This window comes from Photinus pyralis, unplaced genomic scaffold (assembly GCF_008802855.1).
Source record: "Photinus pyralis isolate 1611_PpyrPB1 unplaced genomic scaffold, Ppyr1.3 Ppyr1.4_LG3a, whole genome shotgun sequence".
Classification (NCBI taxonomy): Eukaryota; Metazoa; Arthropoda; class Insecta; order Coleoptera; family Lampyridae; genus Photinus; species Photinus pyralis.
Window position 1 is genome coordinate 20,272,832 of NW_022170509.1, and position 14,674 is coordinate 20,287,505.

Sequence of the window (14,674 nt, forward strand, 5' to 3'; positions counted from 1 at the left end):
TTCTCAGTACTTTGCGAGAATTATATATAATATCGAATTTCTGCATTTCTAGAAAGTCGAAAAATATTATCCATCAACTAATAATGTTTCCGCAAAGGATCATCAGCAATAGCTGCTATTTTAAAAGTGACAAATATTTAACTGTTTTGAACAAAAAAAATGTGGCGGTTTTCCTAGCAGAGCATTTGATCTAATATCGAGTCTTATCGTACGATATTCGACTTAGTAAACTGGAAGTGTATAATTTTAGCATTAATAATTAATTTTAATTTAATAATTTAATATTATTGACGAGTGTAAACATTTGTCCTTTATTTATGCTCGTATTGTTCCTGTGACATTAAGAAAACGTGGACGTACATTGTCCGAAAATTTAAATTCTCAACCTGTAGGTACCTATATTGTTCTTTCTGCAAAAAATAACCAAGATCCCTCTTAAAACACTAATAAAAAAGTTTAAATTAGACTCTAAGGTTTCGTACTATTCGAAATTTTAAATTCCCGAGCTATGTATATACTCGTCTCTTGATAACAGACCATTTTTATTTTCCGTCCATAAAAATTGGTTTTTGAATTTTTGCAAACCTATTTAGGGAGGAGACGGATCATACTCGATAAACCAAGTTAAAATCCTTTAATGTATATAGGTACCTATGCGCCACATCCTTCAATTGTATTTTAGTGTAGGTAATTTTTTCTCCTAATTTTATTTTATAAGTAGATCTGAATATAATATTTAGCATTACATTTTTATTTAAGGAAAAATAATGAGTCGACTTTCAAAATTTCGATCCCATTTGAAAGATTTATAGGTATAGGTATCAAACAAGTTTAAATGCCGCGTTTCGTAAAATTCAAAATTTAACTTTTTCATCTAGGTATACAGTGAGTGTTTTTTAAGACTGACCATAGGATTTTACATGTTCATTTTTCAACTCCCGTTACCTTTTATTTTTGTGTCTTGCGCTGTTATTTTATTCAATATTAATATTTTGTGAAGTAATACTCTGTATCAAGCGAAATTTTGGAATGAAAGTTTGAATCGTTACAAATGACAGATGAGCTCCCACGGGTTCGTAATCGACAGAAGTGCATTTGTTTAGGACAATGACTAGCGGATCAATCTGTGACACAAAGATTACGATATCTTCACCTTATATAGGGGTTTTTAAAGGTTTGAAGAATTATAGTTGCTACACAATTCATTGCTATTTTTTGTTCTTCTCCCAGGAACAATACGAGAATAAATAAAGGACAAATGTTTACACTCGTCAATAATATTAAATTATTAATCCTAAAATTTGTCAATAATGTGATAACTGTGGAACCTTGTGGAACTTCATTTTCCAAAATTCGTTTTGATGATAAAAAACCTCCTACCCCCACTTGAAATGTGCGATTTTGAAAATAGGATTTTATGAAATCAAAGGCCTTTTCGATGTCGAAGAATAAGCGTTGTTGTATAATGTCTCTTTACGAAGGAGAATTTATGATCCATTACGGGATCCAGCTTGCTAGACTGTTTAAATCTAAAACTCAATTGGCGATCTTTTCAAATAATTTACTAATGCAAGATGTAAGTGATAAGGATCGGTATAGTCGGTGTTGTTTCTACCTTCCTTGGAAGGAATTGTTTAAGCTATTTTCCACGCTTCTGGATACACACATTCACTCCAGATTTTATTGTATGAATAATGCACTTGTGGGAGGACATTACTATTAAGTTTTATACTTTGATTTGACGACGTATAAAACCTAAAGGCACCGCATTAGATTTTTATTTAGAGAAAAGCAAGTATTTTATCTCGGAGTAGGTACGTAAAACGTAATGTGCGGGAAAATCGATGATTTTTAAAAATGGCAGCAGTATTGTCTGAATATAACGTAAGAGCATTAATTGTTTATTAAATGGCAAAGATTCCTGTGCAGGAAGTATTTTTATGGGAGGATGGAGGTGGAGTATTTTGGGTTAAAACTTCAAATTTTAATGCCAACTGTCGAGACAGGAACAAGACATTCGTGAAACACTAAAAACTTTACCCAAAAAAGTTTGAATGTAGCCCTGGTAGAGATTTGTTATACTGTTCCTCAACCTATAGGTAGATATGTCGTTATTGCTGGAAATCAATTCACAAGTACACTAAATATTTTTACTGCCCTCAAAAAATAAATTTCCTTCTTGTTTCCAGAAAAATCATTCTGTCATGTATGGGGGGTTGTAACTTTTTTAGAATGCCAAATGCCAGTTATTTACATTTCTTTGCTAGAGTATGTTTTAATAGTCTAAACTTTTGAGATGCGTATGAACAGGTTTATTCCTTGCGAACCACTGACTCTTACTTGAAAGTGGAACGTGGTTTTTTAATGCCATCATAACACTGTGCGAAAAGTATTGTTTAAACTTGTGTTGTAAGGGCTGAGTTCTCGCACCATTATTACTTACTATAATATACACTAGTCAGTACCTTGGTGGACTCCGGGAGGTCAGTACGCATCTATATGCTAACGATACACAGATTTATTAATAATAATAATATCATAATATCCTTTATTGAGATGTAAAATAGTACAATTGTAATACTTATATCTCAAAAGTCAATGTTAGGCTTTTGATGTAGCAAATGTATCTAAGTACATTCCTCAATTAGTGTTATCAATAGGGCCTCGGAATTCGTTTCAGGACAAGCTGTAAATCACTGCTTAAGACTGAACCCTATAACAAATCTCAATTATTAATATTTAGTAAAAATAAAGATTCTCAATATTTGAGTAATAACATTGTATTTATAAACGAAAAATACAATGGTAATAATCTTAAAATAAATTTAAATGGAGTGCGGGTTTAAATTATGTTAATTGTGCAAACAATTTGGGAGTCGTATTAGATACCAAATTACGTTTTATAATCACATGCCTCCAAAATTATTAGTAAGTCGTAAGTCTTAAACAAATATATTCGCAACGTCGTGCATTAAAGATTACATTGTGCGAATTATTAGTCCTTTCAAACTTAATTTTTGCCATGTTGTCTATGGTCCCTGTCTCGAATCATATGATAAACTTAGGATACCAAAAATTCAAAATATCTTCGCTTTATATACTTACGGAATTCGAAAGTACAACAAAATTTTGCATTTATTGAAACGTTGTGAATAGTTAAATATGTCTCAGGAAGTCAGGACTCACTTTATTTTAAGGTGATTACATATTAACCCCCCCCCCCCCCGGCGGAACTCTTAACATACCGCACAGATTCTAGCCTGAACTCCCTTAGTAGATGCCAGCCATGTTAGCGCCATTATCACTGTCTCTTATAATGTTTTAAGTACATATTTCTCCTAAAATTTCCTCATGTTCTCTGCCCTGTTCTGTGACACATAATAAAAAACTATAAAACTCTTGTTTATACCTCCCCATTTGCATGGGACCTTAAGCGCTTTTAAAGAGCACTCACTTTTTCGGTTAAGTAAAACCATGTCCTTTCGCAAAAAATGGCATCCTTGATTCTAGTTAAGTTTGTGAAAATAATCCATACGGGGTGCATTCTTAATTTTGATGTACACTAGCCATGATGAGTACAAACCTTTAAAATTAAGGACTTACATTCTATGGTTCCCTAAATGGTAGAACGAGTAGTTACATATAACCTTAGAAATAGGTGCATGCCGAAATTTTAACTTTAAAATTAAACTAGTCGCAATTATTTATTCCACAATTTAATCAAATAAATTTAGACGCATGGGGAAGGTTTTGAGTTATTAATTCTACCCTAATTTCTTAAAGGAAAGTAAGATAAGAATGAAATGAAGAAAGAGTAAGTTTTATTCTCAACAAATATGCAAGCATGACTTTCTGTTTTATACAGTATATCCACGATTGCCACCTGGCCTGTAGATCATAATGGCCCGTTGGAAATTTATAAGTATGTGCTGTATTTAGTTTCTTGCACTATTAATAAATTATTAACACGTTTCTCTAATTGGGGTTGATGTTATAGGTTGTTAAAAAATTCTGTTTTAATTGAAGTGTTTTACAATGAATAGCATAAAAGTGCTGAAATACAATGATAGGCGACGCACCTCGTGTGGATTGTATATTTTGTTACTTTTAATTATCAGCTGCAATTAAAAAAAAACTGTATGGTAATTGATTTTCGAGAAAGGAGTACTTTAAAATGTTTTTGTGGTGCACCTCAGAGCTAACCCCCCCGCCACCTTCATTACTACACTAATACTTTAATGGCTTAATGGCCCGTAAGTATACCCAGTCCGCCCCTATGTATAACCTTCCTTTTTTACCAAAATTCGACTAGGTACACCAAAATTTCTCGGGAAAACACTTTTTCTTATTAATTTTGGTGCGTAGAATCCAAAACAATTCGTACTTTTTCGATCGGACTTCTCAATCAAAAGTTATCGACTAGAAACCAATTTCGAAAGAAAATTCAAAGGGCTGTAACTTTTGAACTAGTAGCCCAAATCTGGAACTGTTTGAAATTATGGATTCTACAGGCCAACATTCTATAAGAAAATTTTTTTTCCGGGTCGATCTGAGAAATTTTTCCGGGGCTCAAAAAAAGGCAGTGTATAACCTTCCTTTTTTACCGAAAAATCGACTACACCCAAAATTTCTCGGGAAAACACTTTTTCTTATTAATTTGGGTGCGTAGAATCCAAAATATTTCGCTTTTTCGATCAGACTTCTCATCAAAATTATAGACTAGAAACCAATTTCGAAAAAAATCAAAAGGCTGTAACTTTTTTGAACATAGTAGCCCAATCTTGGAAAACTGTTTGAAATAATGGATTCTACAAGGCCACCATTCTATAAGAAAGATTTTTTTACGGGGCGATCTGAGACAATGTTTTTTTCGGGCTCAAAAAAAGGCAGTGTATACAGGGGAGAAAGGAGTACTATGTAAAATGTTTTTGTGGTCCCACCTGCAGAGCTAACCCCCCCCCCCCCCCGGCCACCATCATTACTACACTAATACTTTAATGGCCCGTAACTTATGCAATTCCACCTGGCTCGCAGTTACCCAGTCCGCCCCTGAATATCCACTCTAAAAGCAAATAATATCAAGAAATACAGTAATGAAATAAATCCACTTCAGGAGTGCAGAACTGTACATGTCAATAAAATTCTGATTTGATTTGACCACGTATAGAAGTTATACTGAATTAGATTTTGATTTAGTGGACGGTTGCTTTTAAATTGTGCTAATAATCTTCTTGGGGTAGAAATTGTTACAAAATAGAAAGACTAGCAAACCTAGGTAAAGCTGTTATGTATTATCGTATTATTATGGAATTGAAAAGGAAAACGTAAATTTTGGGTCATTGCGGACTCCTAAATAGAACATTTTGAACCCGTTTTCCGTTTATTAAGGAGAAAATTAATTTGGAAAGCAAACCAAAAACTTTGATGCTGCTTTTGATCTGACGGTCCCTGCAATTCTGTCCTAGTAGGGTACACCTAATTATTTGTAATTTTCTGACAATTTTTTAAAATTTAGATTAACTTAATTTATCGCACTTCACTTTAAGTATATTCGGTTATAGGTGAAAGATTTAGTTTTAAATGTTCATTTAATTCATAAGTATTGGCAATTACGTTGTAGTCGTCGGTGCCATTGGTAAAGAGGTAGATCCCCAATCATGTCATGTAAAAGTGTAAAATATGGCCCCTCCAACAACTAACTACCCCAAAGACTGGTTTCGTGTTTAAGTCGGTTCCTCGATCTTTTCAACTTCAAGCAGTATGATCACCACGTTTGATACTTGATATACTTTGGCATATGCCTGGCGTCACCGCCTCTCCCAGGATTTAGTCATCTGTCGGAGGAATGCGTCCCTGGTAGGCACTAACAGGGGTGCATCTCCATTACTTTTGTTGCCATCGCGCAGGGCCGCAACATATGCCAAACCATGTGGTAGATTTTGTGGATTGGGGAGGTTGGGGGGGGGGGGGCTAACAGGGTGTTATCCGACCCGAACGGGTACGGCCACAGCTTCGCCCTTGGAATATCTGCCTCAGAGGGAACTCTGCTTTCTATTGATAGCCTCTTCTCCGGGCGTTCATTAGTTTCAGATGTCCTTTGGTCTCTTTTCCTAAAAAAAATAAGGAAAGGCACGAAATGAGCCAACAATACGTTTGCAAGAAAAGAAGTAACGCTTGCACTGGGAGTAACCCGAAGGGCGAAATTTTTGTTGTTAAAATTTGCAAGTGAAGTTGCGATCAGATTACCAGTTAGGTACGGTGAAGCTTTAAAATTTGGATGATATTTTAAAAATAGACACTAAGTTAAAAGGTCACACTAGAACTTGAAATGTTAAACTGCAAACATTATTGTTGTCTTTTAGTCCATGTATAGTGATGAGTAAATGTTTTTCTAAAACGTTCAGTAACAAATCGAACCAATTCGGAGGACAATATTTCCTGTAGCCATTAATGTTTTTTTGAGTGGTGTCCAGTATATTTTCATGATTGGCCAAACGGCCGAAATTTAAGCCAGTTTCATCATAAAAATCAGTTACTTTTCAAGCAACAATTCTCACCTTTCCAAATATTTCAGTATTTTCACGAGGGTTCCTATTTCTGAGACATTTTAACACATTTCCACTTGGGCTAATTTTTGATAATAGATACGACGCAATAATACGTTATTACCTATACGATTTCATTTTTTATTTGCGTTCCCGTGGGATTGCTACATCCTTTTTTTTCTCTTTTTCTATCCACTCGCTTAAAGCTTGTGTTTTCTAAACCACGCAGTTGATGTAATATACAATGTTATAACTGGCCGAAGAACTTGTGTAAAAACCTTCAGCGAACATTTTAAGTATCCAATTATATGAAAGTATAATGTGATCCAGTCATACCGTAGCATAACGTCGCGGTCATAAAATGTAATCTACTTCAAAATCATATTTCTTTAAAGTTCATCTCAACAATTCCAATAAAATGAGAGACCTTCTGGTAAAAACGACAGTCACGAATAAAATTTTACTTGCGGAATGAAAAAGTTAACAGTTGATGAAGACGACGAAAGATGCGAATGTATTATTCTGAGCTAATTTTTAGGAACGGTTATTTTTATTGTGAGCCGTTCGAGAATAACAACCTAATAAAGTATTGAATAAATTAAATTCAAAATATCCCATAACATACTCGTTGTACTCTGGCAGCTGGCGACTTGATTCAATAACTTCACCTCGAAGCGACCTTTAGCCTGAGTTGCCCTTTGCTCCCGTCTTCTTGTTTACATAATGACCATCGTTTAGTTGGACAGAGGTCTGTGTCCCTTTTATTTCACCATATAACTGTCCCAAAGCTGTAATCGATTCTTCAATAATGTCCAGCCCTTCGACCACATATTCCGCACGTGTATACCCCTCTATCGTCCATCCAATGTAAACTTCTTGATATCCTCTTGAATGTGACATCTAACTTAGAGCAATTGATGACGTATTTCGGACGAGAACGGGGAAAATGACATTTATTAATAAATCGTTTTGTAGTCGTATAATTAGCATCGCTCGCAATGCAAATAACGAAACGAAGGTGGTGGAAAAGGCGGACGCAATATTTTACATATCTTAATCAAATTTTTTCTTTGTAATTAAAACGTACGAATTGTACTCTTTCAAACGTGGGGTGTAAAAGTTAACGATAGGGTGACACGAACCTAAAGAAGTTTAATGTAGTTACCGCAACAAGTGCGATTAGATAATAAAAGTGATGGTGGCGTATGAAAAAAGGGCGCCGAGTAATCGTAGAGTTCCGTGAATAGTAGCATTTTTAATTATCCCGGGCGCGTTTTATCGTCTGCAAATTTTGTTAATGAAAGTGCTTTCTTGCGTCAGCACCGATTGGCAAACTGTAATATGCAAATGCCGTAGGTCTTACCTTACCGTCTTCCTCCTGCTGCACTAATTAAAAGAACTTATGGGTTTTTTTACGGGCGGTGGAGTATTTGCAATTTGTTTACAAGTCCCTACTTGCAATTCTTATAGCGTGCCAGCCATTTATTTTTTGTCCGTTATTTTAAGTTGTCGCATTTTTCTTCTTAATTTTTGCTGTTTCTGTTTTATTTCTTTCGCTCCCACTTGTTTAAATTCTACAAATTACGTTGCGACTTTTCATTCAGAAGTAACTCGGGTAATGCCGTGTTAAATGTCGTAGAAATATTACCGAAACAAAAAAACTATAGTAGAAGCCAATGGGAAACGTTAAGTATGCAGAATATAGCAGGGAGGCAAGAATTCCTTTCGATACTCTTTCATTATCTTTAGGTACATGCAAAGCCATCTTCCTTCTTATTACGTTTTAGCGACCGATTGTCGCAAATGCAATTAGATTCCGACTTTTAGCATTTTATTCGTGCGTACTAAACTTTATGTTTCAAATCGTGTTCGGTTTTCTTCAGCCATTCATTATTTACAACCCTATGCAATAAGAAATCGCTAATTTGATTTTATATTTCCGAGCAACTGTACTAAAATCGTATCACAAATAAACTCATTTAAATCAATTCAAAGTTTTCGTGCACAGCATAACATTAAAATAATTTCTATACCAATTACGATTGTAATCTATTTTCGCTGTAAAATTGAATTTTTATCAAATACCTCCCTGCTTTAATAATAAAGCGCCAGATAGAGGTAGGGGGTGGTAATATAGGATCGTTGCACCTTTGCTTTTATTCGGTATGAAAGTCATAAGGCGGCCTCATTCCAACCTTCCAAATTGTGGTAACGTGTCCAGAATTGACAAAAAGACAAACATGACGTCCCATTCCAACTGAAAAATGAATGTGATTATGGAAACGTACTGATAGTCATTCAATAAACAGCGCACGTGTAATAAACTAAGATGGGAAAAGGATACGTTTCTTAAAACGGGAGGTAAAAATAATGTTCGCGACAGGTCACGAATTCTCCTAAAAAACATCACTCTAAAGTAGAGACTGCAACCAAACGTTGGGCCTTACTTATTATAGTTTTCCTTCCGTCTGTGGTGCACACGTTATCCCAAAATCAAAGTTGTTTGTTAAATGGTAATTTTACATTAAGTTTTGTTAGTTCTGTTTCCATAAAATCATCGTTTGTTTTCACCTCGAGCTTCCAGGAGAAAATTCACTGACTTTTGTATGAATAGTTACTTTTAGCCCAGTAAGTGAACGTGGAAGACGGCGATACAGTGTAATTTTCCGCGTCTCCACCGAATCGCATGAAAATTTGGATTTAGGTTCCTCTTACCCTCTACTTCAAAGGTGAACTTGAGCCCAGGGTTGCTTTTACTTGGGGGGTGAATGCCACCCCTTCTCGGGGGGGAAAAAAGATACGTTCAAAATAAGTCCGGAAATTGATAAATTGAGTAATTCTAAGCAACTTTTGTTCTATAGAGTTTTTTCACTAAGTCAATAGTATTCGAGTTAATTGCGAGTGAAAATGTTCATTTTTCAACAAAAAAACTACGTTTTCAGACGGTTTTTCGCAAATAACTCTAAAAGTAAGTATTGTATCGAAAAAAGTATTCTTAGCAAAAATATAGCTTATAAACAGACAAACAAAATGGTCTATATATGAAGTCTGTAGACCCAGTAGAAGCAAAGTTGTAGCTCATGAAAAGTAGGTTCTCATTCGTCAAATTCCAAATCGAGTACTTCAACGTGAAATAACCAAAAAATGAAGCACTTTTCGGGGAAAAGTTATGAATACTTTTTTAAAGTGTTTGAAAAAAACCTTTCTTTTTGTTTTGAAAAGAAAAGTTTCTAGCATCAAAACTAAGTGAGTTACGCTCAAAATATAGTTGGTCCTTTTTTTTGGTAAAAAAAATTGAGGAAATCACCTCCTAATTAGCACCCCAATACCAAACAACAAATCATCACAAGCAAAAAATGAAAATGGCATCCCATGCAAACGATAAGGTAACTTCCAGGGGCGTACCAAAGAACAAATTATCAACGCATACATTTGCAAGCATTTTTCCCGCAACAGCATCAGAGGGTATTACCAATAATAAAATAAAGATTGTATCCCTTACAAATAATATTTGTACGCCCGTCAAAATTTCGTTGGAGAAAGCTCCTTGGGAAAGGGTTTACAAGTTATAATCGGAAAACAGATCCATAACAACCCTCTGGGGTTCTTAGAAGACTGTACGGAAACTATGGTAATAAACAGTCATTTAAACCGCGACTTCACTTCGACCAACTGGCAAAATGGCTTGCTACCTTTTGTTGAAGCTTTCACACGGGTGTCCAAGACCACGTGAGAATAGTATGATTAAACCAAGTTAACGTCAAGTGCATTCATAACCCTAAAAAGATGAGTTTAATTTAATTGGACATTTGTACCAAATGAGACTATTAAATCTACTAAACATACCGCAGTTTGTAAACTACTCGTAATTAGAAAACTTATTTTTATAAGCTCATAGCCGACATGGCTTCCAATACAATAAATTCAAAGTTAATTTAAAAGTTCAATCATCCAATTTCATCATTTACCCAATTATAACATTAGAAACCGAAAAAATTGTCTGCTCAAAAAGCAAAACTGTCAAATGGAGCGAGAGGTACACAGGAGTATCATCAGCCCTTACCTACTATTTACGCTTTGAACCTATACTCATAAATGAAACAAAACCCATGCCCTCACGAAATGAACCCCCAACATTGCTTGCGTACAATTTTACGACAAACAAATCTACCGCAATGATGCATGCAAAACCCTTGACAAGAATATTTTCGCACTGTTGATATGAAGTCAAGTTTACTTTTCAAAATTATGTGGCGAATGGATTAGACGGCTTAAAAGTACGCAAAATAAATAGGCTAGTAATAATTAACCCACTAAATTCTCTCTAACCCCTCTGTAACCCTTTTAAGAGGGTGAAGTAAATGGCACGTGCCTATTCATAAAAAAAAATTTAACTAAAAGGCAAACTTTGAAAATTATTTAACTTGCTTCATCTGTTGATTTAAGCGTAGCGCTCACAAACACCCTTTAATCGTCGTTGTGATGATGATACAAGTTTTTCTTTTCCTTGTTCTATCATTAAGATTGATTAATGGGAATAGTCTTGAGGAGAAGAACGAATTAATGTCTTACACGTATGATGGAAATCTAAATCCTTTCTGACTTGTGTAGGCAAATTAATAATTGTGTTTTAACAGCAGTATGGTGTTGATACAAGAGATTGGTATGAAGTTATCGGAGACACTACAATAATTTTTCGACTTGTAACAAGATCTGCTTTGTAGATAAGCTTCAAGAGGAACAGGTCTCGTGAGACACCAGAAGTGCTTGTGAATAATTGATAAACATTCAGATTTAACTTTCACATATTCGTAGCGCGGCTTTTCCAATATTACAGTAGCGTTACTGTGTGATTTATAACACTATCCTCAGTATATCCATCAATTTTACATTTCTCAGCGGTACGAAGGGGATTTTGACAAAATACCATTTCAAACCACTATAATGCTTATTTATTTCTTTACCGCTTTTAGCCCTTATTAATTGCTGTAAATTCGTAGTGCGATGGCGATAGGTACCTTAAAACTAATCACCCAATAAACTAAACAGAGTAAACTGCTTTTTTATTGTTCTAAATCACGTTCATGAATGAATAGACGGAATAAAGTAACGTGCTTGACTCATGAGGGTGGGTATTTGTAACTTACAGTTATACTAACTGGATTTGAATTTGCAATTTGACTGTCGTTTACAGCCGGTAGTGCAGATCAATCTCAGAAAAATGTATTAAAACAGTAGGTAATCAATATGACAATAATCAGTACACAAATCTCCACACGTTTTATCGAACTAGAGCGTGTGCATTATTTTATTATTATAATAGGGTTGACAGATACCGTGTGTACCTACATGTATTGTAACCGGATAGTGAGCATTTGAGCAGGATTTTTTAAAATTTTTGCAAGTTACGTTCGAAAGTACTTTTGAGTATACGGTCCTGAACTTTTAAATTACGCGCTAAAAAGTTAAGTCGGATTACGGCACAGTTTCTGTGTACTCAGCAATGTTACTAATATCTAGTTTGCGCTATTAAATTTTGTGGGAGTTAGAAAGTCCACGTGATCGGCGAATTTCTTTGAATGGAGGGATTTTTTTGATTGGTAAAAGCAAATTGCGTAAAAGGGAGAGTCTGCTTGAGAGCCTGGAATGAGTGGGCAAGGAAGGATTCGCGGTGAGTACAGAGATACTGCGGAAATTTCAAGTGCAGGGTGAAATGTTGTGACCCTAACTAGTGTAACTTCCGCTGAAAATTGCTGTTTACAAACGTCAATTTTCAAGTAGAGAAAAGAACAAAGGACAAATATATTTAAACTTACGGTAAAGTGGGATAAGGACCGTTTTTTCAAAAACGCATTTATATCGTAAAATCGACTTTTTTTAAATTGTTTTAATTTTAATTTTGAATATTTTGGCCTTACTACGTCACGAGGTTTTGTTTAAAAAGCGAGGGTTGTAATAATTTGCCCCATATAGTAAATAAGGTCTCCTTTTCTTACATCAATAATAAAATTTGCAACATCCTCCAAGTAATCGCTTCCTTACTGTTTGAATACTATAAAAAATCGACAGTTTCTGAAGTGCCAAGATGTACATGTAGTTCAGCGAGTCCATTCTCCTTGAATTAATTCTTAATAACAGGTAAACTTCTTTTGTCAGCGATCTCTCTATTTCTTTGACTAGAGCCCCACTGTTGGGGGCAATTTTGCACGGACCCTACGCTGCAAATAATTTGTTGACGATTTGTTTGGTTTTTTATTAAACAGGAAATTGCAACCAGAAAACTGGTCATAAAAATTGCCTTCGCCTAGCTCATAAGGTTTCTTATTAAACTTTATCCCTTTTACTTTGTTTACGAAAGAGATCTCCTGTCCTTTAGCTGAAAAATTTGCTACAAATGGCTTTTTTTCAGGGTTTTTTTGTATTGTACTGTCCAGAAAAATAATATATAACACCAAAATGACAAATCACTGTATATTAAGAAAATCAGAAAATATTAAGAATTGTTTAAGAATGCATTTCGCTTTTTACATTAATTATCATTTACCAGAGGTCTATGTATCATAATTTGTGATACTTAAAATTTACATTGAAATTGTCTTCTCTTTTCTTACTAAACAGTTTGAAATTGAATTGCGGTTAATTTACACCTTACACTTTAATCGCACCTTAATTTTAAGGTTATGACACTTTAAACAATAAATAACCTTCGAACTTGGTTTAATTCCAAATGAAATTTATGGAATATCTTTAATTCCAAAAAAGATAATTGACTTAGACTGACACCAAATTCAGTGGGATTTTTTGATAATAACTAACACACTTTAAAAATAGACAATACTAGAGCCCTTTAAGATCCTTCGTATAAATAGTACAATAAATCAATATTTACCGTTTTACAACGGATCTTAAAGTTATTGAGCCAATTTGACAAAAAAATGCATAAATAAAAATGACTAACCTTTTTATTTACAATTTTCTCTTCAATGTGGAAGAGCTGGAAATCTTACGGCTGATTTTTTTACTGGTCAATACGGAGTAGATATCGGGTGGTTTCTAAAGGGTGGCATACTTAAACCGCCGGCTTGAAACAACCTCTAAACGATGGATTCTGCAAATGTAAGTGTAACTATTCTAATCTGATCACTTACATTATTTACAAATAGTCAAGGACTATGATAAAAGAAAAACATAGTCCATGGCTACTTAGACTAAAAACTCGTGAATCTTTATAATTAATTTTTTCGCGTATACAAGAAGAGGTAGAATAATCGTTTCACATGATTTAGATACAAAATTTATATCTCTATAACTTTTATTTGAAGTATTTTTGCGTAAACTAATTAGGAAACGTTTGCGCATAGAAAAAGTAATTTCCCATGTTAAACGCCTATGTTCCACTTTTCGATTTACACCCTGTACAATCGGTCAATGGGTACTTATTGTTTTCTTTAAATTTTCCTGCAGCAAAACTAACATTCTACCAAACAATCCTCTATCGAATTTAATTTCCTTGATTTTTCTTTTGATTTCCAAACACTTGCTTTGATGTCTTGTATAAAAACCTTTACGTTCATTTTCGTTGGGTTCTGCAAATTTGTTGGTCACATTCAATAATGCAATGGTTTCGAGTTTCTTCTTCTATTTTATTAGAATTTAGCAAAGGTTGAACTTGCTGATGCAAATGTTATGTTCTTCTGTAGCAAGTGGAATGATAGCCACATGTATGATAATTACCGTCCTGCGACAAACAAAAATCACTGTAGTATAATTTTCATTGGTCACTAACCTGGTCACTAAAATTTCTTTATATTTTTCCAATGTATAGCGTTTTGAAAGGATTTAACACCAGATTTTCTTTCTAAATTAATATGTGCACAACCTATTTTATTGACAGGTTGAGAGAAATCCATAGCCTTAATTTTTAACACAAAAACACAAATAACAATATGTATACTATAAATAAGTGAAAAAGGGAAACCAGAGGAGATGAAAAATAGCAGAACAAAACGAGAGATCACAAGTACAACAAAGATTGTGATCTATAAAACCATTTATAGGTCGATTATAACACTTGACGTGGAATATCCAGTATGTCGAATTACAACACGAATAGAAGCTAATTAAACAAC